The following is a 27,269-nucleotide window of genomic DNA, read 5'->3' on the forward strand; positions in this document are numbered from 1 at the left end:
GGGGGGGCGGTCGGTGCCGTCGTTTTGGTGGGGAAGGGTCTGTAATTGCCTCAAGGGGGGGGGGTCGGTGCCGTCGTTTTGGTGGGGAGGGTCTGTAATTGCCTCAAGGGGGGGGGGGTCGGTGCCGTGGTTTTGGTGGTGAGGGTTTGTAATTGCCTCAAAAGGGGGGGGTCGGTGCCGTCGTTCTGGTGGGGAAGGGTCTGTAATTATCTCAAGGGGGGGGGGTCGTTGCCGTTGTCTTGGTGGGGAAGGGTCTGTAATTTCCTCAAGGGGGGAGGTCAGAGCCGTCGTTTTGGTGGGGAAGGGTCTGTTATTGCCTCGGGGGGGGGGGGTTGGTGCCGTCGTTTTGGTGGGGAGGGTCTGTAATTGCCTCAAGGGGGGGGGGGGTCGGTGCCATTGTCTTGCTGGGGAAGGGTCTGTAATTGCCTTCAAGGGGGGGGGGGGTCGGTGCCGTCTTTTTGGTGGGGAAGGTTCTGTAATTATCTCAAGGGGGGTGAGGTCGTAGCCGTTGTCTTGGTGGGGAAGGGTCTGTAATTGCCTCAAGGAGGGGGGTCCGTAATTACCTCAAAGGGAGGGGGGGGTCGGTGCCGTCCTTTTGGTGGGGAAGGGTCTGTAATTGCCTCGGGGGGGGGGTCGGTGCCGTCGTTGTGGTGGGGAAGGGTCTGTAATTGCCTCAAGGGGCGGGTTCGGTGCTGTTGTCTTGGTGGGGAAGGGTCTGTAATTACCTCAAGGGGGGGGGGGGGGTCGGTGCCGTTGTCTTGGTGGGGAAGGGTCTGTAATTGCTTCAAGGGGGGGGTCAGTGCCGTCGTTTTGGTGGGGAAGGGTCTGTAATTGCCTCAACGGGGGGGGGGGTGGGTCGGTGCCATCGTTTTGGTGGGAAAGGGTCTGTAATTGCCTCAAGGGGAGGGGGTCGGTGCCGTCGTTTTGGTGGGGAAGGGTCTGTGATTGCCGCGGGGGGGGTCGCTACCGTCGTTTTGGTGGGGAAGGGTTTGTAATTGCCTCAAGCTGGGGGGGGGGTCTGTGCAGTCGTTTTGGTGGGGAGGGTCTGGTATTGCTTCAAGGGGAAGAGTCTGTTATTGCCTGAAGGGGGGGGGGGGGGGTTCTTTGCTGTCGTTTTGGTTGGGAAGGGTCTGTAATTGCCTCAAGGGGGGGGTCGGTGCCGTCGTTTTCGTCGGGAAGGGTCTGTAATTGCCTCAAGGGTAGGGGGTCAGTGCCGTCGTTTTCTTGGGGAAGGGTCTGTAATTGCCTAAACGGGGGAGGGGGGGGGGGGTGGTCGGTGCCGTCTTTTTGGTCACAAGCCTGATAGACTCTTGGCTGGACTTGGCTGCTGCTGGACCTTCTCTTCTTGGATACCTTGAAATTGGGCCTAGGCTGGCAGAGGTCTCTTCTCCTGCTGTGGGAACCCAGAGGTGGCCTGGTCTGCTCTTGTTTCCTGAGGCCTGTGGAGATCCCTGCAAGGTTTGTGGGCAGTGTGGAGAATACGGCTCTGAGGGTGGGCCTGTGCTGCAGCACCAGAGGGGCCTCCTTCCAGGGAGCCGGGAGTGCTGTGTGCTCTGCCTTACCAACTGCCTTATCCACAGAGAACAGCTGGGCTTCTCTGGGCCTTTTGCATGGATTTCTTTGCCTTGAGCAAAATATTTGGCTGCTGAGTTATGAACTAACTCCTTAGACCTGTTTGAGGCACTACAGTGAAGAGCTGCAGGTAAAGGCCTGTAGTCTGAGGAGCAAATTATGTTTGTTTTCCAAGTGCCATGAAGTGCTGCCCCAGAAGTACCACTGCAAGGCAAAGTATGTGGGGTTGGTGTGCCCTTTCTCTGCTGTATGTGTGGACTCTGAAATGGCTTTTAATTGCAATGTTTCATATCAAGCTTGTGGGGGGAGTCTTGCTGAGGCTGACACAACTCCCAGTTTGACTGAGTTAACTGGCTAATTGGAGAGACATGGGAAGATGTACATCGAAAGAGAGTAAGAGGCTTCTGAAACAGGAGGTGGAGAAAGAGAACTCCATTCAAAATCCATTACCAGGAGCTTCAGCCAGCCTCAAGCAGTCATCTGTAATGCAGCTAAACCAAGGTAAGTGTTGAGCCTTACTACTTTTACTGATAAGACTTTACTTTTTAAAGCAGTGTGCTGAACATGTTTAAGTGTTTCTATGTATATTTGCAAACATAACTTCTATTGATGTGTCTCAAATGCATTTGGAAGCTAGTTTGTGTGTTTGTGTGCTCTAGTGCTCCTCAGGGTTGCTACAACTACCAGGTGCTAAAAGCCCTTCAGAATAAGACTAAGCAGGAGCTGCAAGGATATTAAAAGCAAACATTCAGATACTAATCAAACTTCCTACATGTCTCAATAACTGAACAAGTACTATTGTGTGTGCACAGCTACGCAATAGTGCACTTTCTGGGTTTGGCTAGGAAAAGATGTCTTAGCATGGTGTTTGCTCTCTCAGGTAAATTAAAGGCCTGCTAGAGCTGATTGAACCAGTGATGCAGGTGTTGGTCCATCTTATTCAGCCTGGTGAGGTTTCTGTTACTTTGCTTCAGGGCAGTGAGTGAATCATTTTGTTTGGGAGGCTGCAGCTGTGTCTAACCCTGTTTCTATGCTGGCTGGGGAAGGAATGCCTTATGGAAAGGAAGTATACGTGTGTGGTGGTAATGATTACATTGCTGAAGAGATGTTTAAGGCTATACAGCAGTGGTGCTAGATTTAATGCATTGAGACCCTTTGTTATATGTATATTATGTAGTTAAAAAGTGTCTTGTGATTATTTGTATATGTACAGTTGTATAAAGTTAGTCCTTGTTACAATAGCCTATTTTGTGCTTCTGCATTGGCTCTAGGTAACTTGGACCTTCTATCAAATTGATTTTGGCCCAGGTTCACAGGGTTAGTCATAAAACTGAGTTCTTCATAGGACTGGGGCTCCTGAGATATTTTTGAGTCTTTGTGCCCTCTAAGTGAGCATAACCTGCACACATCATGGTATTCTCAGCTTCTAGAAACAAGTGCTGGGGAGAGAGAGGAAAACAGTACCAAGTGCTAGCTCTTGTTACATTTGGTTCTAACTGTGCATGTCATTAGAAATTAGAAATAACAAAAAGCTTCTTTTTTTTTCCCCTGCCAAGATGGCCAGAAGCAGAGAGCAATTTTCTTGGATTTAGTACTTGTCAGACTTTTACCCAATTCAGTATTTGATCCTTTCTTAATCCATGGAGGGGAGCTGAGCAGTTTTGTTGGCATTCAGCTTCTGAGCTGCTCTTTTCTTCATCAGGAGAAAACCTTTAAATCACTCACAGACTAATAGAAAATAAACACAGGGTTTAATTTTTGTACTTAACTGCTGCACATCTCACTTGAAAAGTTCATGATCTCGTTTTAAGAGACTTGCTCATCTCTGGGGGGGTGGCCATTTTCCTCCCTGCATGGAGAGGTTCCCTTAGGGTGAAAAGAGGGGAAATTTTAATGGGTTACAGAATGATCTTTCGAAGTTCTTGATTACTGTCAATTTTGGGTATGTAATATCTACTGGAGTTCTTAATCAATTGGTGTTTCTAGGTCTTTATTGAAGCTAGAGAGCTGAGTTAGTTTTTTTGTGCGATGTCATGCTAACTGTTGGGTGATGGCTTTTCATAGACGTGTGAGTTAGCTGTCTGCATAGTGGCTGCCTAGTTTCTCCCATAGGGCAATGCAATGAAGTGTAGTATGTTCTAGAAAGCCTACGTGTAGGATGTATGGATTTTGATGGCTGCTGCAGGAGAGGAGTATTTGTTGTTATTGTGGAAATTTGTTGCTGGGTTTTATACTTGCTTGAGTTTGGTGTGTTTTCATCTGGAAAAAGCAGGTTGTATGCTTGGAATAAGAATTTAGCAAAGCTTGGAGAGACAGAAGTGCAAATGCTAAATGAAAAAAGCAGAACCTGATGGGTGGTACCTGTTAAATAATGTTCTGTACTGGTGCCAATCAGAGCAGTGTAATAATCAGGGCTTCTATGCATGAGCTTCCTAGGATGTAACATGCTCTATCTGTGCTCTCCTGGCAATATGTTCTACTTTGCTCTTAAAGTCTTCAATTTTTACATGAGTACTTTTTTGACTTTTTTTTACCCCATTGAAGTGGATGATTAAATAAAAGCTGTTGTCACTTATCAGCAGTCTTAACCTCTCAACACCCTTGTGGTAATAGCACTACTATAAGACTTAATCCTCTTGTTTCATGCCAGCTTCGTGTTGGAGGAGTTACTGTCCCAGAGTCTGTACTCAGTTTATACCAGAGCACAGAGCTCTAAGCTACTAGTAGTAGTCACAGAAACTGAAATCATGAACACTTCCCAGTGATGCTTAATCAAATCTGTGTTAAGGAAGCTGTGGTAGAAAAATGTTTGAGAGCAAAATTTAACAATGATGGTTTCTGAGGTGTATGGGTAGGTTTAAGTTTTGGTTACTGTAAAATGAAATACATAAATCCATGTATCTATCAGCCTTTCTATAAGGAGTGTAATTAGATCCTTGCCTAGTTAATTGAAGTACTTGTGTGCCAAAGCTTTGTTGTGAAACTGGGAGAAGGTTCTTTCTGTGTGTCAGGCAGTGGCCTTTAACATGGAACTTGCCATTTTAGTATGGAAATTGGAGGCAGCAATCTTAAATTTGCTTTCAGATGGCATTTATGAGCTAAACTCAATCATTTATTTGTGGTAAGCTGACACTGAGAGAACTTGTCTTTAGACTAGAGTGGATACTTGGGAAACTTTTTTTCCATTAGAATACCTCTATTTATCGGATGGGTTTACATGGGGAACCTGGAAAATTGCTTCAGAAGTACAAATCACTGGAATTATGGTCATTTTATGCATATCTTCTCACTTGAACATCATATCTATAAGATATTGACTATAATAGGGGACCTGGTTATTTATAAATGTATAGCCACATTTTAAGGGATTTTAAGGTTTATTTCTTTCTTGAAGAAGCAAAGAACTTTTATTTTTGTGTAATTTTGCATGCAGCCTGACCTTGGAAGATCAAAAAAGAAGAGGCTGCGTGTCAAGAGAAGAGAGAAGAGGCGGCGTGTGGAATGGCGAGGCGAGGAGCGGTGTCGGGCAGAAGAGGGGGCACGAGAAAGGCACCCTGGGCAAAGGGAATCCCTGTGGGCACAGGGTGAGGTCACGTAAGAGCATGATGGCACCTCTGGGGGGCCCTGAGGAACGTTGTGTGCTGGGTGACCTTCCTGTAAGCAGGGCTCAGGTCTTTGCTACTGTTGGTTTTGGCCTTTGGCCGTCTTGCTCCTTTGGCTGCCCGGAGAGCGTGGCAACCCTGTAAGGAGGGTGAGAGCCAGCGTTTCCGCACCCTAGGGGGAAATAGAGCTCTCTTGGACCCCCAGGCCACCCTGTAAGCAGGGGAGGGCCATTTCCCTGCCCCTCTCCTCTGCCCCAGCAGCTCTCTGCCTGCTGGTGGCCTACCCAGCGTGACCCCCTGTTGTCAGGGCGTGTCACAGCATTTGGCCTTTGGCCTGTTGAAGCTCTCTGGCTTCCATGCAGCCCTGGGCATGGTCTGAGGCTCTCCTCTCTTGCTTGGTGAGTAGGGTGACTCCCCGGACAGTGGCTGCACAGAGACCGTCTCCCTTTTTGGGACGTTTTGTTTTGTGTTTGTCTTGTCCTTGTCTATCAATGTGAGGGAGTGAGTGAGCTTGTCCTTTAGGCGCCTGTTAAAATTGCTGCAGCTTAGCTTAAGCCTCCCTGGAAGGAGAGCAGGTCTCTGTGCAGTAACAGGGGGGTCTTCCCTAAGTCCACGAGCGGAGGGATGGTCTGGACTCGCCCCTTCTTTCCAAAGACGGCGCCAAGCCACTTAGTCGTGGTGCAGGCAATGCGACCTGCCTGTAGTCAGGATCTGGGTCTCTGCCTGCATGGCTGCCTGTGCTGCTGGTGACCTGGCAGCGTGACCCCCTGTTGTCAGGGCGTGTCACAGTATTTTCCCCTTTGTGGAAGCCGGAGAGCTTCAATACACCGTCACCCTAATGAGAACAAACCAGACCTTGTCAAGCCCCAGTCCCTTCCCTCTGTACCACTGACCTGGAGCCTAGTGAGAATGCACGTACAGTTTAGAGTGAGCTACTGCGTGGGGCATGGAAGGGCTAAAGGCATGAAGTGGTAAGGCATGAAGTGGTAATGGAAGGGCTAAAGGCATGAAGTGGTAATGGAAGGGCTAAAGGCATGAAGCAGATTTGGGATTGGAGCACTGTGTTTCCAGCTTTGACATCAGTTTTCTGTTTTACTTCAGTGCAACTATTTTAGTAATTTTTTTTTTTTATTAATTCCTGTCCTTCACCTCCTGGGGAGTTTACTTACTGGATGCACTTCCTGGCCTTGTGTTTGACGCAGCAAAAGAAGATGTGGCACTGCGGACGAGCATACCGAGGAAGCTGCTTCTGGTAAGTAGGTGGAAGTAGAGAGAATAACAGTGCATTCAGCTGGAACTTCAGCACTGAGGCAAGCATGTATCTTGCTGATCTGCTTTGAAAGCTCAGGGCAAAGGCACTACCTTGTCCAGCAGCACAATCACTTCTTTTGAAGTCATTGACTCTTCAGAGGTTTGCTCCATCTGAAGCATTGTCTGCTTTTTTGCACTGCCTTTCTTTGGTATCACAGTGTCCTTGGATAGGTTGCTTCCTTATAAATGTAATGGTGTTTGCTTTGGAACAGTCAGACAAGCTTAGCTCCTGTTGGGCCAAGCTCTTGAATCTTTAAAAGTCAGCTAAGCTGTAAATTGTTCTGCGATTTCCTTGCGATAGTCTGGTTGTGCTGCCGGTCAGCACACAGAAAGAACAGGTCCCTTTTTCAGCTACACTAGCAAGTCTTTTAGCACAGCAGGGAGCTGTGGAGCAGGAGAAAATGAACGTCGGGTTTGGTGCGTGAATAGCTCTTGGGGAATGGGTAGAAGAAAGGGTTGTGTTGGGAGTAAATGTTAGGCTCTGCAAAGCTGAGGAATGTCCAGGTTTTTGCTGCGATACTGAACCTCTTTCTCTTTAGGCTAATCTATTTAGCTTGAATTCATGTGGGTAACTCTGTGCATGTTTAGCAGGTGGATGTAGCTGACTCAAGGGGAAAGCTGAGCAACCTTGGATACTGAGCTCTAATTGGTGAGTCTAGAGGTTACTACTGTTTACAAAGCTAACGTTTATAACTTGTTTGTCCTTGTATTTGTAAAATTGCATTTGTGTATTTTGTAATACTGTATTTGTAAAAACACCGTGGGAAACTACAGCCTTGGCAGAGATCATTTTCTGCACGAAAACATGGGAAATTACAGAAGCATAACAAGACAATTGACCTTGCTTATGCCTGCCAAGAATCTTCTTATTGTCCAGTAACAAGGCTCAGGGTATTGGGATCGCTCACTGCGTGGCCTTGGCTCCGCAACAATTGCACGAGTGCGGACTTGTAGAAATGCTTTTTGTTGTGTTAATAAAAAAATGGAGAGGGTGAGGGTGGATGAGAGGGACTATTGATTTTGTACTTGTATGGGTTGTTTCTGTACCTCTATGATGTTTTCCTCCCTGACTGTAACTTGTTAGAATAGTTGCCTTAACTGAAAAAGGAGAGGGTGAGGCTGGATGGGAGGGACTATTGATCTTGTATGGTGCCGCGGCCAGGTGGAGGGGAGAAAACACTGATACGATGTAGGTTCACAAAATGCTCCGTTTATTGATTACAAAGCTGCTCTTAATATACTGTCTTACACGCGATCACGCATTACTTGATTGGCTGCTTCACTTTGCCCACGAGGGATACACGCTCCCCTTTACCTCTCCTGATTGGTTTCACACCTTCGCTTCAGCTTAGCGTTACATCATGCTTCTGCAATTACTGGCATCCTGTTATGGCATTCCTGTTTTGCTGATCTTGACACTTCTTCTTCTTTTAACCTGGGGTCATAAGTTCACTTTCTCACAGCTTGCTGTAGGCCTGTTCAAGCGCCCATGCTCGACCCCCAACAGTATGGGTTGTTTCTGTACCACTATGATGTTTTTCTCCCAGAATATAACTTGTTGTACTTGTTGTCTGAACTGAAAAAGGAGAGGGTGAGGGTGGATGGGACTGGCCATTGATGTTGTACTTGTATGGGTTGTTTCTGTACCCCTATGATGTTTTCCTGCCTGATTATAACTTGTTATAATTGTTGCCTTAAAAAGGGAGAGGGTGAGGGTGGATGGGATGGACTATTGATCTTGTATGGGTTGCTTCTGTACCCCTATGATTTTTTCCTCCCTGACTGTAACTTGTTGTAATTGTTGTGTTAATTGAAAAAGGAGAGGGTGAGGGTGGATGGGATGGACTATTGATCTTGTACTTGTATTGGTTGTTCCTGTACCCCTATGATTTTTTCCTCCCTGACTGTAAGTTGTTGTAATTGTTGCCTTAACTGAAAAAGCAGAGGGTGGGGGTGGATGGGAGGGGCTATTGATCTTGTACTTGTATGGGTTGTTTCTGTACCCCTATGATGTTTTGGCAGGTAAGTCAATTTTGCAGGTAAGTCAATGCTAGATGATAAATGATAGATGATGATAGATGAGTACATGATCGATGGTAGATGATAGATGATGACAGATGTATACATGATACATGGCAGATGATAGATGGCAGATGAGAAATGATAGATGACGGCAAGGCAAATTAGGCGCTAGGTAGATCCGTCCCGGGTCGCCGCTAGGGCTAGGGTCGTCACTAGGGTTTGGATGCACTCTTCCTCACATTAGGGTTAGGGTACACTCTTCCTGACATTGGGGTTAGGCTGCACTCTTTCTGAAATAAGTGTTAGGGTACAGACTTCCTGACATTAGGGTTAGGCCGCGCTTTTCCTGACATTAGGATTAGGCCGCACTCTTCCTGACATTGGGGTTAGGGTGCACTCTTCCCCACATGAGGGTTAGGGTACCCACTTTCCCACATGAGGGTTAGGGTGCACTCTTCCCCCCATGAGGGTTAGGGTACCCACTTTCCCACATGAGGCTTAGGGTGCACTCTTCCCCACATGAGGGTTAGGGTGCACTCTTCCCCACATGAGGGTTAGGGTACCCACTTTCCCACATGAGGGTTAGGGTGCACTCTTCCCCACATGAGGGTTAGGGTACCGACTTTCCCACATGAGGGTTAGGGTACCGACTTTCCCACATAAGGGTTAGGGTGCACTCTTCCCCACATGAGGGTTAGGGTACCCGCTTCCCCACATGAGGGTTAGGGTGCACGCTTCCACACATGAGGGTTAGGGTACCCGCTTCCCCACATGAGGGTTAGGGTGCCCGCTTCCCCACATGAGGGTTAGGGTACCCGCTTTCCCACATGAGGGTTAGGGTACCCGCTTTCCCACATGAGGGTTAGGGTGCCTGCTTCCCCACATGAGGGTTAGGGTACCCACTTCCCCACATGAGAGTTAGGGTGCCCACTTTCCCACATGAGGGTTAGGGTGCACTCTTTTCCACATGAGGGTTAGGGTATCCAGTTTCTCACATGAGGGTTAGCGTACACTCTTCCCCACATGAGGGTTAGGGTACCCACTTTCCCACATGAGGGTTAGGGTGCACTCTTCCGCACATGAGGGTTAGGGTACCCACTTTCCCACATTAGGGTTAGGGTACCCACTTCCCCACATGAAGGTTGGTTACGGTGCACTCTTCCCCACATGAGGGCTAGGGTACCCCCTTCCCCACATGAGGGTTGGTTAGGGTGCACTCACCCCCACATGAGGGCTGGCTAGGGTACCCCCTACCCCACATGAGGGTTGGTTAGGGTGCACTCTTCCCCACATGAGGGCTGGCTAGGGTACCCCCTTCCCCACATAAGGGTTGGTTAGGGTGCACTCTTTCCCACATGAGGGCTGGCTAGAGTACCCCCTTCCCCACATGTGGGTTGGTTAGGCTGCACTCTTCCCCACTTAAGGGCTGGTTAGGGTACCCCCTTCCCCACATGAGGGTTGGTTTGGGTGCACTCTTCCCCACGTGAGGGTTGGTTAGGGTGCATTCTTCCCCACATGAGGGTTAGGGTACCCTCTTTCCGACTTCAGGGTTAGGGTGCACTCTTTCCGACATAAGGGTTAGGGTACCCACTTTCCGTCATTAGGGTTAGAGTACCCACTTTCTAACATTTCTCACTGCACTTCTCACTTCGTTTCTCACTTCACTTGTCATTTTATCTCTCACTTCAGTTCTCACTTCATATTAAGGTTAGGGTGCACTCTTCCTGACATTAGAGTTAGGGTGCACTCTTCCCGACATTAGGGTTAGGGTACCCACTTTCCCACATGAGGGTTACGGTGAACTCTTCCCGACATTAGGGTTAGGGTACCCACTTTCCGGCATTAGGTTTAGGGTGCACTCTTCCCCACATGAGGGTTAGGGTACCCACTTTCCCACATGAGGCTTAGGGTGCACTCTTCCCCACATGAGGGTTAGGGTGCACTCTTCCCCACATGAGGGTTAGGGTACCCATTTTCCCACATGAGGCTTAGGGTGCACTCTTCCCCACATGAGTGTTAGGGTGCCCACTTTCCCACATGAGGGTTAGGGTGCACTCTTCCCCACATGAGGGTTAGGGTGCACTCTTCCCCACATGAGGGTTAGGGTACCCACTTTCCCACATGAGGGTTAGGGTGCACTCTTCCCCACATGAGGGTTAGTGTGCCCTCTTCCCCACATGAGGGTTAGGGTACCCGCTTCCCCACATGAGGGTTAGGGTACCCACTTTCCCACATGAGGCTTAGGGTGCACTCTTCCCCACATGAGGCTTAGGGTGCACTCTTCCCCACATGAGGGTTAGGGTACCCGCTTCCCCACATGAGGGTTAGGGTCCACTCTTCCCCACATGAGTGTTAGGGTACCCGCTTCCCCACATGAGGGTTAGGGTACCCACTTCCCCACATTAGGGTTAGGGTGCACTCTTCCCCACATGAGAGTTAGGGTGCCCACTTTCCCACATGAGGGTTAGGGTGCGCTCTTTTCCACATGAGGGTTAGGGTATCCAGTTTCTCACATGAGGGTTAGCGTACACTCTTCCCCACATGAGGGTTAGGGTACCCACTTTCCCACATGAGGGTTAGGGTACCCACTTTCCCACATTAGGGTTTGGGTGCACTCTTCCCGACATTAGGGTTAGGGTACCCACTTTCCCACATTAGGGTTAGGGTACCCACTTCCCCACATGAAGGTTGGTTAGGGTGCACTCTTCCCCACATGAGGGCTAGGGTACCCCCTTCCCCACATGAGGGTTGGTTAGGGTGCACTCTTCCCGACATTATGGTTAGCGTACCCACTTTCCCACATTAGGGTTAGGGTGCACTTTTCCCCACATTAGGGTTAGGGTACCCATTTTCCCACATTAGGGTTAGGGTGCACTCTTCCCGATATTAGGGTTAGGGTACCCACTTTCCCACATTAGGGTTAGGGTGCACTCTTCCCGACATTAGGGTTAGGGTACCCACTTTCCCACATTAGGGTTAGGGTACCCATTTTCCCACATTAGGGTTAGGGTGCACTCTTCCCGACATTAGGGATAGGGTACCCACTTTCCCACATTAGGGTTAGGGTGCATTCTTCCCCACATGAGGGCTGGTTAGGGTGCACTCTTCCCTACATGAGGGCTAAGGTACCCCCTTCCCCACATAAGGGTTGGTTAGGGTGCGCTCTTCCCCACATGAGGGCTGGTTAGGGTACCCCCTTCCCCACATGAGGGCTGTTTAGGGTGCACTCTTTCCCACATGAGGGCTGGTTAGGGTACCCCCTTCCCCACATGAGGGTTGGTTAGGGTACCCCCTTCCCCACTTGAGGGTTGGTTAGGGTGCACTCTTCCCCACATGAGGGCTAGGGTACCCCCTTCCCCACATGAGGGTTGGTTAGGGTGCACTCTTCCCCACATGAGGGTTGGTTAGGGTGCACTCTTCCCGACATGAGGGCTAGGGTACCCCCTTCCCCACATGAGGGTTTGTTAGGGTGCACTCTTTCCCACATGAGGGCTGGTTAGGGTACCCCCTTCCCCACATGAGGGCTGGTTAGGGTACCCCCTTCCCCGTATGAGGGTTGGTTAGGGTACCCCCTTCCCCACATGAGCGTTGGTTAGGGTGCACTCTTCCCCACATGAGGGCTAGGGTACCCCCTTCCCCCCATGAGGGTTGGTTAGGGTGCACTCTTCCCCACATGAGGGCTGGCTAGGGTACCCCCTTCCCCACATGAGGGTTGGTTAGGGTGCACTCTTCTCCACATGAGGGCTAAGGAACCCCTTCCCCACATGAGGGCTGGTTAGGGTACCCCCTTCCCCACATGCGGGTTGGTTAGGGTGCACTCTTCCCCACATGAGGGCTGGCTAGGGTACCCCCTTCCCCACATGAGGGTTGGTTAGGGTGCACTCTTCTCCACATGAGGGCTAAGGTACCCCCTTCCCCACATGAGGGTTGGTTAGGGTGTACTCTTCCCCACATGAGGGTTGGTTAGGGTGCACTGTTCCCCACATGAGGGCTGGCTAGGGTACCCCCTTCCCCACATAAGGGTTGGTTAGGGTGCACTCTTCCCCACGTGAGGGCTGGCTAGAGTGCCCCCTTCCTCACATGAGGGTTGGTTAGGGTGCACTCTTCTCCACGTGAGGGTTGGTTAGGGTGCACTCTTCTCCACGTGAGGGTTGGTTAGGGTGCACTCTTCCCCACATGAGGGCTGGCTAGGGTGCACTCTTCCCCACATGAGGGTTGGTTAGGGTGCAATCACCCCCACATGAGGGCTGGCTAGGGTACCCCCTTCCCCACATGAGGGTTCGTTAGGGTGCACTTTTCCCCACGTGAGGGTTGTTTAGGGTGCACTCTTCCGCACATGAGGGTTAGGGTACCCTCTTTCCAACTTCAGGGTTAGGGTGCACTCTTTCCGACTTAAGGGTTAGGGTACCCACTTTCCGTCATTAGTGTTAGAGTACCCACTTTCTAACATTTCTCACTGCACTTCTCACTTCTTTTCTCACTTCATTTGTCATTTTATCTCTCACTTCAGTTCTCACTTCATATTAGGGTTAGGGTGCACTCTTCCCGACATTAGGGTTAGGGTACCCACTTTCCCACATGAGGCTTAGGGTGCACTCTTCCCCACATGAGGGTTAGGGTACCCACTTTCCCACATGAGGCTTAGGGTGCACTCTTCCCCACATGAGGGTTAGGGTGCCCACTTTCCCACATGAGGGTTAGGGTGCACTCTTCCGCACATGAGGGTTAGGGTACCCACTTTCCCACATTAGGGTTAGGGTGCACTCTTCCTGACATTAGGGTTAGGGTACCCACTTTCCCACATGAGGGTTAGGGTACCCACTTCCCCACTTGAAGGTTGGTTAGGGTGCATTCTTCCCCACATGAGGGCTAGGGTACCCCCTTCCCCACATGAGGGTTGGTTAGGGTGCACTCTTCCCCACATGAGGGCTAGGGTACCCCCTTCCCCACATGAGGGTTGGTTAGGGTGCACTCTTCCCGACATTAGGGTTAGGGTACCCACTTTCCCACCTTAGGGTTAGGGTGCACTCTTCCCCACATGAGGGTTAGCGTACCCACTTTCCCACATTAGGGTTAGGGTGCACTCTTCCCGATATTAGGGTTAGGGTACCCACTTTCCCACATTAGGTTTAGGGTGCACTCTTCCCGACATTAGGGTTAGGGTACCCACTTTCCCACATTAGGGTTTGGGTGCATTCTTCCCGACATTAGGGTTAGGGTACCCACTTTCCCACATTAGGGTTAGGGTGCACTCTTCCTGACATTACGGTTAGGGTACCCACTTTCCCACATTAGGGTTAGGGTACCCACTTTCCCACATTAGGGTTAGGGTGCACTCTTCCCCACATGAGGGCTGGCTAGGGTACCCCCTTCCCCCCATGAGGGTTGGTTAGGGTGCACTCTTCCCCACATGAGGGCTGGTTAGGGTGCACTCTTCCCCACATGAGGGCTAGGGTACCCCCTTCCCCACATGAGGGTTGGTTAGGGTGCACTCTTCCCCACATGAGGGCTGGTTAGGGTGCCCCCTTCCCCACATGAGGGCTGGTTAGGGTGCACTCTTCCCCACATGAGGGCTGCATAGGGTACCCCCTTCCCCACATGAGGGTTGGTTAGGGTGCACTCTTCCCCACATGAGGGTTGGTTAGGGTGCCCTCTTCCCCACATGAGAGCTAGGGTACCCCCTTCCTCAAATGAGGGTTGGTTAGGGTGCACTCTTCCCCACATGAGGGTTAGGGTATCCACTTTCCCACATTAGGGTTAGGGTGCACTCTTCCCCACGTTAGGGTTAGGGTACCCACTTTCCCACATTAGGGTTAGGGTGCACTCCTCCCGACATTAGGGTTAGGGTACCCACTTTCCCACATTAGGGTTAGGGTGCACTCTTCCCGACATTAGGGTTAGGGTACCCACTTTCCCACATTAGGGTTAGGGTGCACTCTTCCCCACATGAGGGCTAGGGTACCCCCTTCCCCCCATGAGGGTTGGTTAGGGTGCACTCTTCCCCACATGAGGGCTGGCTAGGGTACCCCCTTCCCCACATGAGGGTTGGTTAGGGTGTACTCTTCCCCACATGAGGGTTGGTTAGGGTGCACTGTTCCCCACATGAGGGCTGGCTAGGGTACCCCCTTCCCCACATGAGGGTTGGTTAGGGTGCACTCTTCCCCACATGAGGGCGGGCTAGGGTACCCCCTTCCCCACATGAGGGTTGGTTAGGGTGCACTCACCCCCACATGAGGGCTGGCTAGGGTACCCCCTTCCCCACATGAGGGTTGGTTAGGGTGCACTCTTCCCCACGTGAGGGCTGGCTAGAGTGCCCCCTTCCCCACATGAGGGTTGGTTAGGGTGCACTCTTCTCCACGTGAGGGTTGGTTAGGGTGCACTCTTCCCCACATGAGGGCTAGGGTACCCCCTTCCCTCCATGAGGGTTTGTTACGGTACCCCCTTCCCCACATTAGGGTTGGTTAGTTTGCACTCTTCCCTACATGAGGGCTGGCTAGGGTACCCCCTTCCCCACATGAGGGCTGGTTAGGGTGCACTCTTCCCCACATGAGGGTTGGTTAGGGTGCACTCTTCCCCACATGAGGGCTGGCTAGGGTACCCCCTTCCCCACATGAGGGCTGGTTAGGGTGCACTCTTCCCCACATGAGGGTTGGTTAGGGTGCAATCACCCCCACATGAGGGCTGGCTAGGGTACCCCCTTCCCCACATGAGGGTTGGTTAGGGTGCACTCTTCCCCACATGAGGGCTGGCTAGGGTACCCCCTTCCCCACATGAGGGTTCGTTAGGGTGCACTTTTCCCCACGTGAGGGTTGTTTAGGGTGCACTCTTCCGCACATGAGGGTTAGGGTACCCTCTTTCCAACTTCAGGGTTAGGGTGCACTCTTTCCGACATAAGTGTTAGGGTACCCACTTTCCGTCATTAGTGTTAGAGTACCCACTTTCTAACATTTCTCACTGCACTTCTCACTTCTTTTCTCACTTCATTTGTCATTTTATCTCTCACTTCAGTTCTCACTTCATATTAGGGTTAGGGTGCACTCTTCCTGACATTAGAGTTAGGGTGCACTCTTCCCCCCATGAGGGTTAGGGTACCCATTTTGCCACATGAGGGTTAGGGTGCCCACTTTCCCACATGGGCGTTAGGGTGCACTCTTCCCCACATGAGGGTTAGGGTACCCACTTTCCCACATGAGGCTTAGGGTGCACTCTTCCCCACATGAGGGTTAGGGTACCCACTTTCCCACATGAGGCTTAGGGTGCACTCTTCCCCACATGAGGGTTAGGGTGCCCACTTTCCCACATGGGCGTTAGGGTGCACTCTTCCCCACATGAGAGTTAGGGTGCCCACTTTCCCACATGAGGGTTAGGGTGCCCTCTTTTCCACATGAGGGTTAGGGTACCCACTTTCCCACATGAGGGTTAGGGTGCACTCTTCCGCACATGAGGGTTAGGGTACCCACTTTCCCACATTAGGGTTAGGGTGCACTCTTCCCGACATTAGGGTTAGGGTACCCACTTTTCCACATGAGGGTTAGGGTACCCACTTTCCCACATGAGGGTTAGGGTACCCACTTCCCCACTTGAAGGTTGGTTAGGGTGCATTCTTCCCCACATGAGGGCTAGGGTACCCCCTTCCCCACATGAGGGTTGGTTAGGGTGCACTCTTTTCCACATGAGGGCTAGGGTACCCCCTTCCCCACATGAGGGTTGGTTAGGGTGCACTCTTCCCGACATTAGGGTTAGGGTACCCACTTTCCCACATTAGGGTTAGGGTGCACTCTTCCCCACATGAGGGTTAGCGTACCCACTTTCCCACATTAGGGTTAGGGTGCACTCTTCCCGATATTAGGGTTAGGGTACCCACTTTCCCACATTAGGGTTGGGGTGCACTCTTCCCGACATTAGGGTTAGGGTACCCACTTTCCCACATTAGGGTTAGGGTGCACTCTTCCCCACATGAGGGCTAGGGTACCCCCTTCCCCCCATGAGGGTTGGTTAGGGTGCACTCTTCTCCACATGAGGGCTAAGGTACCCGCTTCCCCACATGAGGGTTGGTTAGGGTGCACTCTTCCCCACATGAGGGCTGGTTAGGGTGCACTCTTCCACACATGAGGGCTGGATAGTGTAACCCCTTCCCCACATGAGGGCTGGATAGGGTACCCCCTTCCCCACATGAGGGTTGGTTAGGGTGCACTCTTCCCCACATGAGGGTAAGGGTATCCACTTTCCCACATTAGGGTTAGGGTGCACTCTTCCCCACATTAGGGTTAGGGTACCCATTTTCCCACATTAAGGTTAGGGTGCACTCTTCCCGATATTAGGGTTAGGGTACCCACTTTCCCACATTAGGGTTAGGGTGCACTCCTCCCGCCATTAGGGTACCCACTTTCCCACATGAGGGTTAGGGTGAACTCTTCCCGACATTAGGGTTAGGGTACCCACTTTCCGACATTAGGTTTAGGGTGCACTGTTCCCGACATTAGGGTTAGGGTACCCACTTTCCGACATTAGGGATAGGGTGCACTCTTCCCGATATTAGGGTGAGGGTACCCACTTTCCGACATTAGGGTTAGGGAACCCACTTTCCGACATTAGGGTTAGGGTGCACTCTTCTCGACATTATGTTTAGGAGTAATCGTTAGGGTTAGGGTTAGCAGCAGGGAGAGATGGTGCTGAGAATCATCAGCACACAGTATTTGCAAAGTGACACTGCCTTTGCTGTCACAACTAACTTTTCCACCTACATGAGCCTTTTGAATCGAACCTCTGCTGGAAAGCAGGTCTGCTGCCATGCTGCACACTAGCATCAATGTCAGGACTGTGTTCCACAACCCAGTTGCCTGCACTCAAAGATGTTGCTCGGATCCGTGAATGAACATGTAAGCTTCGAAATAAAGTCATTGCCCTTGATGTCACAATTAATTTTACTAGTAAATGCAGCCCGCGCTGTGGAATCAAATCCTGACCTGCTCTGCACATGTAGAAACGTTTAAACAGTGCTGCACACCTGATATAGCACCAAGGAGAAATGTTGCTGGGAGTAATCAGCACACACTATTTGTAAAACTGACACTGTCTTTTCTGTCACAACTAAATTTTACACCTACATGACCCTCTGGATTGAACCTGTGCTGGAAAACAGGTCTGCTAACATGCTGCACAAAAGCATCAATGTCAGAACTCTGCTCCACAGCAGAATTGCCTTCACTCAGAGATGGTGTTGGGGGTCATTAGCACACACCCTTTAGAAAGGTGGCACAGCCTTTCCTGTCACAACTAACTTATACACCTAAATCAGCCTCTGGATCGATCCTGTGCTACACAACCAAATTGCCAGCACTCAGAGATGGTGCTGAGAACCGTCAGTACGCATGTAAGCATCGAAATAATGGCACTGCCCTTGATGCCACAAATAAATTTTAGTACTAAAAGTACATTGAAAAGCAGCCTGGGCTGTGAAATCAAATCCTGACCAGCTCTGCACATGTAAAAACTTTTAAACAGTGCTGCACACCCGACATAGCAGCACGGAGAAATGGTGCTGGGAGTCATTACCACAAACAATTTGCAAAGGTCCCAGTGCCTTTGCTGTCACAACGAACAATAACATGTGGCTCTGGATCGAACCTGTGCTGGAAAACAGGTCTGCTGACATGCTGCAGAAAAGCATCCATGTCAGAACTCTGCTCCACAATCGAATTGCCTGAACACAGAGATGTGGCAGAAAACCGTCGGTATTCATGTAAGCTTAGAAATATAGACACTGCCCTTGATGTCAAAGATAAATTTAACTTCTAAAAGTTCATAGCAAAGAAGCCTGTGCTGTGAAATCAAATCCTGACCGGGTTTACACATGTAAAAACGTTTAAACAGTATTGCACTACCGACATAATAGCACGGAGGGATGGTGCTGGAAGTCATCAGGACACACTATTTGCAAAGATCGCACTGCCTTTCTGTCACAACTAACTTTTACAACTACATGACCCTCTATATCGAACCTGTGCTGGAAAACAGGTCTGCTGACAGGCTCCACACAAGCAGCAATGTCAGAAATCTGCTCCACAACCTAATTGCCAGCTGTTGTGGTTTAAATCAAGTCTCCCTACTCCCGGAGAGTTAGGAAGAAGAATCCAAAGGAATGTAGCCCCCACGGATTGAGATAAAAACGGTTTAAACTAAATCTGCACAGTTCCCCCTCTGTTCCCCTTCCCCCCCCTCTCCTTCCCACTCCCGGAGGGATGGGAAGGAGAGCCGGAGGGATACAACTCCCACGGATCGAGGTAAAATCAGTCCAGCAATCAAGGTATAACAGAAGTAAACTACCGATACCAATAACAAATCAAAGTTAGAGGAGACAAACAGAGAGAGAGAATACGATACCACCCGCCGCCACGAGGCCAGCAGCCGGAACCCCCCAGCCGGAAGCCACAGCCCGAGCTTCCCCTTTCCTTCCCGAGCTCAGCCCGGCGTGTTAACTCCTTCCCTCCCAGCTAGCTTCCAGTCCCCTCCCCAAGCAGGACGTGCTGTGGTATGGAATACCTCCCCGACTAGCCCAGACCAGGCGCCCTATCTCTCCCTCCTCACTGGCAGAGCATGAGCTACTGCTGAACCCATGACACCAGCACTCAGAGATGGTGCTGGGAACCGTCAGTACGCATGTAAACTTCGAAATAATGGCACTGCCCTTGATGCCACAAATAAATTTTAGTACTAAATGTTCATAGCAAAGCAGCCTGTGCTGTGAATCCAAAACCTGACCTTGTCTGCACATGTATAAACTTTTAAACAGTGTTGCACACCAGACATACCACCAAGCAGAAATGTTGCTGGGAGTCATCTGCTCATACTATTTCCACTGTCAGCAGACTTGTTTTCCAGCACAGGTCCAATATAGTGGGTAATGTAGGTGTAAAATTAGTTGTGACAGCAAAGTCAGGGCGACCTTTGCAAATAGTGTGTCCTGATAACTTCCAGCACTATCCCTCCGTGCTATTATGTCGGGTGTTCAACACTGTTTAAACGTTTTTACATGTGCAGCCCCGGTCAGGATTTGATTTCACAGCACAGGCTTCTTTGCTATGAAGTTTTCGTAGTAAAATTTAGTTGTGGCATCAAGCGCAGTGTCTGTATTTCAAAGCTTATATGTGTGGTGACGGTTCCCAGGACCGTTTCAGAGTGTTGGCAATTCCGTTGTGGAGCAGAGTTCTGACATTGCTGCGTGTGTGGAGCCTGTCAGCAGACCAGTTTTCCAGCACAGGTTCAATCCGGAGCCACATGTAATTGTAAAAGTTAGTTCTGACAGGAAATGCAGTGCCACCTTTGCAAATGGTGTGTGCTGATGACCCCCAGCACATTCTCTGAGTGAAGGCAATTGGGTTGCGGAGCAGAGTTCTGACATGGATGCTTACGTGCAGCATGTCAGCAGCCCTGTTTTCCAGCACAGGTTCAATCCAGAAGGTCATGTTTGTGTAAAAGTTAGTTGTGACAGGAAAGGCAGTGCCGCCTTTGGAAATAGTGTGTGCAGATGACTCCCAGCAACATTTCTGCTTGGTGGTATGTCTGGTGTGCAACACTGTTTAAAAGTTTATACATGTGCAGACAAGGTCAGGTTTTGAATTCACAGCACAGGCTGCTTTGCTATGAACATTTAGTACTAAAATTTATTTGTGGCATCAAGGGCAGTGCCATTATTTCGAAGTTTACATGCGTACTGACGGTTCCCAGCACCATCTCTGAGTGCTGGCAATTCGGTTGTGGAGCAGATTTCTGACATTGCTGCTTCTGTGGAGCCTGTCAGCAGACCTGTTTTCCAGCACAGGTTCGATATAGAGGGTCATGTAGGTGTAAAAGTTGTGGCAACAAAGGCAGTGCGACCTTTGCAAACAGCACGGAAAGATGGTGCAGGGAGACATCAGAACACACTATTATGTCGGGAGTGCAACACTGTTTAAACGTTTTTACATGTGCAGCCCCGGTCAGGATTTGATTTCACAGCACAGGCTTCTTTGCTATGAAGTTTTCGAAGTAATATTTAGTTGTGGCATCAAGCGCAGTGTCTGTATTTCAAAGCTTACATGTGTAGGGAAGGTTCCCAGGACCGTCTCAGAGTGTTGGCAATTCCGTTGTGGTGCAGAGTTCTGAAACGATGCTTTTCTGCAGCATGTCTGCAGACCTGTTTTCCAGCACAGGTTAGATCCAGAAGGTCATGCTGGTGTAAAAATTAGTTGTGACAGGAAAGGCAATGCCGCCTTTGGAAATAGTTTGAGCACATGACTCCCAGCAACATTTCTGTTTGTTGGAATGTCTGGTGTGCAACACTGTTTAAAAGTTTTTACATGGGCAGACCAGATCAGGATTTGATTTCACAGCCCAGGCTGCTTTTCAATGAACTTTTAGTACTAAAATTTATTTGTGGCATCAAGGGCAGTGCCATTATTACGAAGCTTACATGCGTACTGATGGTTCCCAGCACCATCTCTGAGTGCTGGCAATTCGGTTGTGGAGCAGATTTCTAACATTGCTGCTTGTGTGGAGTCTGTCAGCAGACCTGTTTTCCAGCACAGGTTCGATATAGAGGGGCATGTAGGTGTAAAAGTTAGTTGTTACAGCAAAGACAGTGCGACCTTTGCAAATAGTGTGTCCTGATGACTTCCAGCACCATCCCTCCGTGCTATTATGTCGAGTGTGCAACACTGTTTAAACGTTTTTACATGTGTAAACCCGGTCAGGATTTGATTTCACAGCACAGGCTTCTTTGCTATGAACTTTTAGTAGTAAAATTTATCTTTGGCATCAAGGGCAGTTTCTATATTTCACAGCTTACATCAGTACTGACGGTTACCAGCCACATCTCTGTGTTCAGGCAGTTCGGTTGTGGAGCAGAGTTCTGACATTGCTGCTTTTCAGCAGCATGTCAGCAGCCCTGTTTGCCAGCACAGGTTCGATCCAGAGCCACATGTAATTGTAAAAGTTAGTTGTGACAGTAAAGGCAGTGCCACCTTTGCAAATGGTGTGTGCTGATGACCACCAGCACATTCTCTGAGTGAAGGCAATTGGGTTGTGGAGCACAGTTTTGACATAGATATTTGCGTGCAGCATGTCAGCAGACTGCTTTCCAGCACAGGTTCGATATAGAGGGTCATGTAGTTGTAAAAGTTAGTTGTGACAGCAAAGGCATTGCGACCTTTCCAAACAGTGTGTCCTGATGTCTCCCTGCACCATCTTTCCGTGCTATTATGTCGAGTGTGCAACACTGTTTAAACGTTTTTACATGTGCAGCCCCGGTCAGGATTTGATTTCACAGCACAGGCTTCTTTGCTATGAAGTTTTCGTAGTAAAATTTAGTTGTGGCATCAAGCGCAGTGTCTGTATTTCAAAGCTTATATGTGTGGTGACGGTTCCCAGGACCGTTTCAGAGTGTTGGCAATTCCGTTGTGGAGCAGAGTTCTGACATTGCTGCGTGTGTGGAGCCTGTCAGCAGCCCTGTTTTCCAGCACAGGTTCAATCCAGAAGGTCATGTTTGTGTAAAAGTTAGTTGTGACAGGAAAGGCAGTGCCGCCTTTGGAAATAGTGTGTGCAGATGACTCCCAGCAACATTTCTGCTTGGTGGTATGTCTGGTGTGCAACACTGTTTAAAAGTTTATACATGTGCAGACAAGATCAGGTTTTGGATTCACAGCACAGGCTGCTTTGCTATGAACATTTAGTACTAAAATTTATTTGTGGCATCAAGGGCAGTGCCATTATTTCGAAGTTTACATGCGTACTGACGGTTCCCAGCACCATCTCTGAGTGCTGGTGTCATGGGTTCAGCAGTAGCTCATGCTCTGCCAGTGAGGAGGGAGAGATAGGGCGCCTGGTCTGGGCTAGTCGGGGAGGTATTCCATACCACAGCACGTCCTGCTTGGGGAGGGGACTGGAAGCTAGCTGGGAGGGAAGGAGTTAACACGCCGGGCTGAGCTCGGGAAGGAAAGGGGAAGCTCGGGCTGTGGCTTCCGGCTGGGGGTTCCGGCTGCTGGCCTCGTGGCGGCGGGTGGTATCGTATTCTCTCTCTCTGTTTGTCTCCTCTAACTTTGATTTGTTATTGGTATCGGTAGTTTACTTCTGTTATACCTTGATTGCTGGACTGATTTTACCTCGATCCGTGGGAGTTGTATCCCTCCGGCTCTCCTTCCCATCCCTCCGGGAGTGGGAAGGAGAGGGGGGGGAAGGGGAACAGAGGGGGAACTGTGCAGATTTAGTTTAAACCGTTTTTATCTCAATCCGTGGGGGCTACATTCCTTTGGATTCTTCTTCCTAACTCTCCGGGAGTAGGGAGACTTGATTTAAACCACAACAGCTGGCAATTAGGTTGTGGAGCAGATTTCTGACATTGCTGCTTGTGTGGAGCCTGTCAGCAGACCTGTTTTCCAGCACAGGTTCGATATAGAGGGTCATGTAGTTGTAAAAGTTAGTTGTGACAGAAAGGCAGTGCGATCTTTGCAAATAGTGTGTCCTGATGACTTCCAGCACCATCCCTCCGTGCTATTATGTCGGTAGTGCAATACTGTTTAAACGTTTTTACATGTGTAAACCCGGTCAGGATTTGATTTCACAGCACAGGCTTCTTTGCTATGAACTTTTAGAAGTTAAATTTATCTTTGACATCAAGGGCAGTGTCTATATTTCTAAGCTTACATGAATACCGACGGTTTTCTGCCACATCTCTGTGTTCAGGCAATTCGATTGTGGAGCAGAGTTCTGACATGGATGCTTTTCTGCAGCATGTCAGCAGACCTGTTTTCCAGCACAGGTTCGATCCAGAGCCACATGTTATTGTTCGTTGTGACAGCAAAGGCACTGGGACCTTTGCAAATTGTTTGTGGTAATGACTCCCAGCACCATTTCTCCGTGCTGCTATGTCGGGTGTGCAGCACTGTTTAAAAGTTTTTACATGTGCAGAGCTGGTCAGGATTTGATTTCACAGCCCAGGCTGCTTTTCAATGTACTTTTAGTACTAAAATTTATTTGTGGCATCAAGGGCAGTGCCATTATTTCGATGCTTACATGCGTACTGACGGTTCTCAGCACCATCTCTGAGTGCTGGCAATTTGGTTGTGTAGCACAGGATCGATCCAGAGGCTGATTTAGGTGTATAAGTTAGTTGTGACAGGAAAGGCTGTGCCACCTTTCTAAAGGGTGTGTGCTAATGACCCCCAACACCATCTCTGAGTGAAGGCAATTCTGCTGTGGAGCAGAGTTCTGACATTGATGCTTTTGTGCAGCATGTTAGCAGACCTGTTTTCCAGCACAGGTTCAATCCAGAGGGTCATGTAGGTGTAAAATTTAGTTGTGACAGAAAAGATAGTGTCAGTTTTACAAATAGTGTGTGCTGATTACTCCCAGCAACATTTCTCCTTGGTGCTATATCAGGTGTGCAGCACTGTTTAAACGTTTCTACATGTGCAGAGCAGGTCAGGATTTGATTCCACAGCGCGGGCTGCATTTACTAGTAAAATTAATTGTGACATCAAGGGCAATGACTTTATTTCGAAGCTTACATGTTCATTCACGGATCCGAGCAACATCTCTGAGTGCAGGCAACTGGGTTGTGGAACACAGTCCTGACATTGATGCTAGTGTGCAGCATGGCAGCAGACCTGCTTTCCAGCAGAGGTTCGATTCAAAAGGCTCATGTAGGTGGAAAAGTTAGTTGTGACAGCAACGGCAGTGTCACTTCGCAAATACTGTGTGCTGATGATTCTCAGCACCATCTCTCCCTGCTGCTAACCCTAACCCTAACGATTACTCCTAAACAAAACGTCGGGAAGAGTGCACCCTAACCCTAATGTCAGAAAGTGGGTTCCCTAACCCTAATGTCGGAAAGTGGGTACCCTCACCCTAATATCGGGAAGAGTGCACCCGATCCCTAATGTCGGAAAGTGGGTACCCTAACCCTAATGTCGGGAAGAGTTCACCATAACCCTCATGTGGGAAAGTGGGTACCCTAACCCTAATGTCGGGAAGAGTGCACCCTAACCCTAATATGAAGTGAGAACTGAAGCGAGAGATAAAATGACAAGTGAAGTGAGAAATGAAGTGAGAAGTGCAGTGAGAAATGTTAGAAAGTGGGTACTCTAACCCTAATGACGGAAAGCGGGTACCCTAACCCTTATGTCGGAAAGAGTGCACCCTAACCCTGAAGTCGGAAACAGGGTACCCTAACCCTCACGTGGGGAAGAGTGCACCCTAACCAACCCTCATGTGGGGAAGGGGGTACTCTAGCCAGCCCTCATGTGGGAAAGAGTGCACCCTAACCAACCCTCATGTGGGGAAGGGGGTACCCTAGCCCTCATGTGGGGAAGAGTGCACCCTAACCAACCCTCATGTGGGGAAGGGGGTACCCTAACCAGCCCTCATGTGGGGAAGAGTGCACCCTAACCAACCCTCATGTGGGGAAGGGGGTACCCTAGCCAACCCTCAGGTGGGGAAGAGTGCACCCTAACCAACCCTCATGTGGGGAAGAGTGCACCCTAAGCAACCCACATGTGGGAAAGGAGGTACCCTAGCCCTCATGTGCGAAAGAGTACACCCTAACCAACCCTCATGTGGGGAAAGGGGTACCCTAGCCAGCCCTCATGTGGGAAAGAGTGCACCCTAACCAACCCTCATGTGGGGAAGGGGGTACCCTAGCCAGCGCTCATGTGGGGAAGAGTGCACCCTAACCAACCCTCATGTGGGGAAGGGGGTACCCTAGCCAGCCCTCATGTGGGGGTGAGTGCACCCTAACCAACCCTCATGTGGGGAAGGGGGTACCCTAGCCAGCCCTCATGTGGGGAAGAGTGCACCCTAACCAACCCTCATGTGGGGAAGAGTGCACCCTAACCAACCCTCATGTGGGGAAGAGTGCACCCTAACCAACCCTCATGAGGGGAAGGGGGTACCCTAACCAGCCCTCATGTGGGGAAGGGGGTACCCTAGCCAGCCCTCATGTGGAGAGGAGTGCACCCTAACCAACCCTCATGTGGGGAAGGGGGTACCCTAGCCAGCCCTCATGTGGGAAAGAGTGCACCCTAACAAACCCTCATGTGGGGAAGGGGGTACCCTATCCAGCCCTCATGTGGGGAAGAGTGCACCCTAACCAACCCTCATGTGGGGAAGGGGGTACCCTAGCCAGCCCTCATGTGGGGGTGAGTGCACCCTAACCAACCCTCATGTGGGGAAGGGGGTACCCTAACCAGCCCTCATGTGGGGAAGGGGGTACCCTAACCAGCCCTCATGTGGGGAAGGGGGTACCCTAGCCCTCATGTGGGGAAGAGTGCACCCTAACCAACCCTCATGTAGGGAAGAGTGCACCCTAACCAACCCTCATGTGGGGAAGAGTGCACCCTAACCAACCCTCATGTGGGGAAGAGTGCACCCTAACCAACCCTCATGTGGGGAAGAGTGCACCCTAACCAACCCTCATGTGGGGAAGAGTGCACCCTAACCACCCCTCATGTGGGGAAGGGGGTACCCTAACCAACCCTCATGTGGGGAAGGGGGTACCCTAGCCCTCATGTGGGGAAGAGTGCACCCTAACCAACCCTCATGTGGGGAAGGGGGTACCCTAGCCCTCATGTGGGGAAGAGTGCACCCTAACCAACCCTCATGTGGGGAAGGGGGTACCCTAGCCCTCATGTGGGGAAGAGTGCACCCTAACCAACCCTCATGTGGGGAAGGGGGTACCCTAGCCCTCATGTGAGGAAGAGTGCACCCAAACCCTAGTGACGACCCTAGCCCTAGCGGCGACCCGGGACAGATCTACCTAGCGCCTAATTTGCCTTGCCGTCATCTATCATTTCTCATCTGCCATCTATCATCTGCCATGTATCATGTATACATCTGTCATCATCTATCATCTACCATCGATCATGTACTCATCTATCATCATCTATCATTTATCATCTAGCATTGACTTACCTGCAAAATTGACTTACCTGCCAAAACATCATAGGGATACAGAAACAACCCATACAAGTACAAGATCAATAGCCCCTCCCATCCACCCCCACCCTCTGCTTTTTCAGTTAAGGCAACAATTACAACAACTTACAGTCAGGGAGGAAAAAATCATAGGGGTACAGGAACAACCAATACAAGTACAAGATCAATAGTCCATCCCATCCACCCTCACCCTCTCCTTTTTCAATTAACACAACAATTACAACAAGTTACAGTCAGGGAGGAAAAAATCATAGGGGTACAGAAGCAACCAATACAAGTACAAGATCAATAGTCCCTCCCATCCACCCTCACCCTCTGCTTTTTCAATTAACACAACAATTATAACAAGTTATATTCAGGGAGAAAAACATCATAGTGGTACAGAAACAATCCATACAAGATTAATAGTCCATCCCATCCACCCTCACCCTCTTTTTCAATTAACACAACAATCATAACAAGTTACAGTCAGGAAGGAAAACATCATAGGGGTACAGAAACAACCCATACAAGATCAATAGTCCATCCCATCCACCCTCACCCTCTCCCTTTTTAAGGCAACAATTATAACAAGTTATAATCAGGCAGGAAAACATCATAGGGGTACAGAAACAACCCATACAAGTACAACATCAATGGCCAGTCCCATCCACCCTCACCCTCTCCTTTTTCAGTTCAGACAACAAGTACAACAAGTTATATTCTGGGAGAAAAACATCATAGTGGTACAGAAACAACCCATACTGTTGGGGGTCGAGCATGGGCGCTTGAACAGGCCTACAGCAAGCTGTGAGA

General features: G+C 49.8%; 1 long non-coding RNA gene across 2 annotated transcripts; it reads left to right on the top strand.

Annotated features, from left to right (window-relative positions):
* The first annotated feature begins 1,287 nt into the window (after positions 1-1,287).
* Positions 1,288-7,476, top strand: LOC117438962 (uncharacterized). Of its 2 annotated transcripts, XR_004551112.1 has the most exons (4): positions 1,288-2,073; positions 5,006-6,426; positions 7,074-7,134; positions 7,260-7,476. It is a non-coding gene; the product is annotated as an uncharacterized lncRNA (long non-coding RNA). The 2 variants fall into 2 exon arrangements; XR_004551111.1 differs by lacking the exon at positions 7,260-7,476 and having other exon boundaries at positions 7,074-7,236.
* The last annotated feature ends 19,793 nt before the right edge of the window (positions 7,477-27,269 follow it).

The sequence above is a fragment of the Melopsittacus undulatus genome, unplaced genomic scaffold (genome assembly GCF_012275295.1).
Source record: "Melopsittacus undulatus isolate bMelUnd1 unplaced genomic scaffold, bMelUnd1.mat.Z mat_scaffold_95_arrow_ctg1, whole genome shotgun sequence".
NCBI lineage: Eukaryota > Metazoa > Chordata > Aves > Psittaciformes > Psittaculidae > Melopsittacus > Melopsittacus undulatus.